We start from the raw sequence: 5,441 nt of genomic DNA on the forward strand, positions 1-5,441 counted from the left end.
AAAATTCTGAAGAACAACATTCCAGCCTGATCTCGCTTGTGAGAGACTCTTAAATCCTTGTTCTAGTGGATATTCCTTTTGAAGTTTTCTATTCTGGCATATTCTATGATGGCATATTATATTGTTTTAAAGTTTTCTGTTTTCTTCTTTCTGCATTAATAATGTAACTTTAATGATCTTTGAAGCAGCAAAGTCATTCAAGATTCCTTGACATCTGAGTTGCTATTTTTATTTTTTAATTCATCTGACAGCTTGCCGTCTGGTTCATTGTTATATTTAGACACTTCTTATTTTTTTCTCAATATATCTGTATGTACTTTCCTTTCCTTTTTGCATCCTTCTATCCCAGAACTACTTTTTTTTTTTTTCCTCATAAGGATGTAAAGAGACTGGGGTGCCTTGGTGGCTCAGTGTGTTAAGCGTCCCACTTCAACTCAGGTCATGATCTCGTGGTTCATGAGTTCGAGCCCCGCGTAGGGTTCTGTGCTGACAGCTCAGAGCCTGCAGCCTGCTTCGGATTCTGTGTCTCCCTCTCTGCCCCTCCCCCACTCATACTTTGTCTCTCTCTCAAGAATAAATAAACATTAAGAAAAAAAATTTTAAAAGAATGTAAATAGACTATATCTATCTGTGGCAGATTGGTGAAGTGCTCACAACTCCATTTCATTTTATTGGTTCCAATGGAACATTTATATTTTTCAGCCTTGCTTGTAGTAGGTTTGGGACATAAGTCATGTATTTTCTTTTGCATTGCCAGGGTTTTCAAGACAGGAAGATCTGAGTGTGAATCTAGCTCTGCTGCTTGTGAATTGAGTTATTCATTTTTAAAAAAAATAAATTTTCTATACAACTTGTATCATTTGACCTGACGATGGAAGGGGGTGTCTTCTTATGTTCATTTGTACTTGCAAAACATTTTCCCTTTCTTTGTAAAATTCTTCAGCTTTGATTTTCACTTCATCAGGTTATACCAGATGCTACTTCTCTCTTGTCTGGCCATCTAAATACCCCAAGAACACTCCATTTTATTCCTTAAAGGTTTTAGCACCTGGGTCATTCTCAATCTCCACTTTGATGTTCCTTCCAATACACTAACCTTTAATTTTTTTTTAACTCTTCTCCTCCAATGATTCTGACTTCCACCCTCTATTAGCCACTCTCAGCTGTGGTCACATTTCACCTTTAAATCACTAGCAAAACCACTAATTTGTCAATATACTCACCCATGAATTATATTCTTGTACTAATACCTCCCATCGTATTAGCTTACTTCCACTAGCACTCTAACAGAAATAATTCATCACCATTTAGACTAATACTGTATTGACTGTATCATATATTTAACGTTTCTCCTCACCTTCCTCACGGCTTTACTTTCCTCCTTAAACTGTTTAAAATCCACTGTCCACAACTAAATTACTTTCTTCCACATGTACTCAACTTTCATGTCCCAAGATTGCTTCTTCACACTAAACCTTATTAAAAACATTTCCCCACGTCTTCTGCATCTACCTTAACAGCTGAAGATAAGTAGAGAATAAGCCAGTATCATGTTGATTGGCCCTGTTTTCAACTTATAACAAACAATCCCAAGGAGGCCTTAATTCTGCAAAGAATTTATAATGCATTTCCCACTAGTGGGAGGATATGATCATTTCAGTCATGGATGACTATTTCATAGAGGCTGTATAATGTGGTTGCTAATATCCCAGATGTCTATTTGACTTCTTTACTCGAATCTTGAATATTCAGTTTGAACTTGTCATCTATAAAAATGAACTCATCATCTTTCCTCCAGATAGGTCCCTGTCTTCACATCTCATTTAGGGCCTACATGATCTGCCCATCCTCCTGATACTGAACACATTCCCTCCACATGTTCTCTCTCCTCCAGCTTTATTGCTTTTTACAAATATCTTACTGATTTTCTGCCTGTTTGATTAACCAATTGTCAATTTATCAATTTATCGCATTGTGGCCTCCAATTATGAAAATGGAATTATCTATTTCTTATCAGATTTCTAAGCAGATTTTAACTGAGCATCACTTTCAATCAAGTTGGTGAAATTAACATTTATAGACTTAACCCCCAAACACTAAAACACACATTGTTTTCAGATCACAATGATCTTTACCAATACAGATCACATTATGGGCCATAAGGATGCATTAACAAGATTACAAGTAAAGAAATCATACAAAGTATATTCTCAGGCACTTAAATTACATTAAATATCAATAACAGAATTATAGGTAAGAAATCTCCAAATACTTTGAGATTCAACAAAGTACTTCTAGATAACATATGGGTCAAAAAATAAAATTCAAGATACATTTAAATTATTTCCAAAGAGATGAAAACAAAAATGCAACTTATCAAAATTTGTGATTTGTAGCCAAAATAAAGTGGACATAGAGATTTATAGCTTTTAATGGATCCCTTAGAAAAGAAGGGTGATTAAAAGCAATAATCTAAGATTTCACTTTAGGAAAGTAGAGAAAGAAGGTCAATGTAACCTTAAAGCAAACAGAAGAAAGGAAACAAAAATTATAGGAGAAAACAACAAAATTGAAAACAGAAAATCAATGAAAATGAGAGCAAACCACCAAAACTCATACAAGGTGAAGTAGATAATCTGGAGAGGCCTTGTAACTATCTAAAAAGCCGAATCAAAAATTAATAACATTCCAAAAACAAAAACAAAATATCATACTAAGATGGTTTCAGTAGTGATTTCTATAGAAAATTTAAGGACAGAACAATACCAATTATCTATAATCTCATCCAAAACACATAAGAAGAGGGAATAATTCCCAACTCATTCTTTAACACCAGCATTACCTAATATCAAAGCAGATAAAGTCACTGCAAGAAAAAAATCTATAGACCAATATCTCTTATAAACATGGATGAAAAAATCCTCAAAATATATTAGGAATTGAATTCAACAACATATTCAAATTACTATGCATATGTCCAAGTGAGACTTATTCCAACTATGCCATGCTGAATTAACATTCAAAAATCAATAAATGTAATCCACCATATCAACAAACTAAAGAAGAGAAATAATGTGATTATATAAATTGATGCTGAAAAGCATTTGACAACACTCAACACCCATTTAGTGATAAAATCTTTCAGAAACTAGGAATAGAGGGATACTCTCTCAATTTGATAAGGAACACCTTTAAAATTACAGCTAACATCATACTTGGGTTAGTGTGCACACCTAATTTTCTCAGCTCTGATAGCTGAAAGGGCCTAAAAGAAATGATACCCAGTAACAATGAGCACACCTAGTGCCCAAATTTGGTTTCTAATACAATTCTCCAATAAAAGGAACAAAGTCTTCAAGGAGAAAGCACTGATTCTAGGAGAGGGGCAGTAAATATACAAAATGACCAAGGTACATCTCATAGCACCAAAATATAATGAAGTGCTAACATACACAGATAGATAGGGATATGGCAAAGGGGCACAAAATCCAACTGAAAGAACTCCTAACAGCCAAAGTGGAACAACTGAGTAACAAAGTGAATAAGGTAGCGTTGGATTATGACCCAAAGTCTATAAGAAATATCTATGAGTCTATATTAATATAATAAATGGGGCTAAGGAGAAGCAATTCATATGCAGAAGAATTGCAAATAATTTCTGTAGATACTCTGAGCTCCACGTAGCAACTTCCTTCCAAAGAGCATTGCATGGCGTATCTTTATAGTGGAGAAACCTGGCAAACACTACCTCAGCCAGATGATCCATATGAACGCCAATATGAATTAGTCATGTTAATAGCATATACCTTGATACGATGCGATGAAAATACTAATTTATGTCTGTGAACTTCCTCCCCCAAACCCCAAAACCCCATATAATGATAAGACAATTACTAATAGAAGGGCCTCCCGAAATATATCTGATCAACATACCTCAAAATTGTCAAGGTTATCAAAGAAGAACTTGAGGGGACACACAACAAAATATAATGAGATATTGCAGATAGGATCCTGGCTTAAAACAAACAAACAAACAAACAAACAAACAAACAAACAAACCAAAAACAACTATGTAAGTACAAATAAACTATGGATTTAATTAATTACATCAGTATTGGTTAAAGAAATTTAATGATGTATGATACTAATATAAATTACTAATAATAGTAATTAAACTGAGTGTGGAGTATATGGGAAATCTCTCTACTATCTTTACAATTGTTTTATAACTCTAAAACTCTTATTTAAAAAAAAGTAGTTTAAAAAAATTGCATACTGCAGGATCCAAGAAATAGTGCATAAGTGTAGCCAACACTCATAATGAAGTTTCCTTATCTTTTTAAAAGAATTTTGGTAGTGAATATAAGCTTAAGATCAATGTCCAAACTTAACAATTAAACTTAAAACTATAGTGGCCTGGAGTAACTCTAAACAGTATTAACCAATATTTAATTTGTTTAAATTAAAATAAATCACTCTATTATCAACCACAAGAGCCTAGAGAACATTTGCATTGATATAGACATGACCTAATTTTCGAATATCATCATATCTTACATATGTTACATATAACAGGGAGGCATTCTGAATAATTTCTCAAGGAATAGTTCCCAGCACTATAATTCACCGTGGGTGATATTATTAATATATGTATTACATGCTAGTGCTCATACTACTAGGTAGTAAATATGTGATAGGCAAAAATGGATGCTAGAAAATACCCTCGAAGCAAGAGATATGCAAACTGTTGTCAAGAGAGGATTCAAGTCCAGGGGCATAAACACTGAAAGAGGATTCAAGAAAAAGAATCAACTTAAGACAAGACAGACAACAAAGGAGATAAAGAGAAGTTAAATACAAGATCACAGAGTGGTTGGTATTAGGTAATTCAATATAGCATCTAAATTCAGACAAATATATATATAGAAATAAACAAAGCAGTTTCCTTGATCTAGACTTCAAGTGAAAATTATTATAGAAATGTATATTTGTCTAAAAATAACATCATAAGGATCATTTCAGGTATCAGGAATAGTACAGGTAGTTGTTTTTACATTTTCAAGAAAAACCAAAAATTGCTAAGGACTATTCTGACAGATGATCCTATATGGAGATAGTAAAGAACCAGTGAATTTAAACATGAGAAATAGTCCTGAATGCCCTCAAACTCTGAATGTCTATATGTAATCACAGAAAGCAATGATTCCATGATCAAAAAGATATATGGCAGCTACACAGACATTAGCACTAAAATTAATGAAGCAATATTCATAATCCAAAGTTTGAAAAATATTTGCAACAATTTGAATTATGCCAACAATAATATCATCTTCCTAACTTATTATTAAATTCTGGGATAAAATCCAACATAAATGTTTTGATGAGCCAATATATTTACAGAAGAATCATTTTTGTGTGTTTCACTCACATTTAATTAATGT

Source organism: Herpailurus yagouaroundi, unplaced genomic scaffold (assembly GCF_014898765.1).
Source record: "Herpailurus yagouaroundi ecotype Mexico unplaced genomic scaffold, PumYag 160, whole genome shotgun sequence".
In the NCBI taxonomy this organism is placed as follows: Eukaryota; Metazoa; Chordata; class Mammalia; order Carnivora; family Felidae; genus Herpailurus; species Herpailurus yagouaroundi.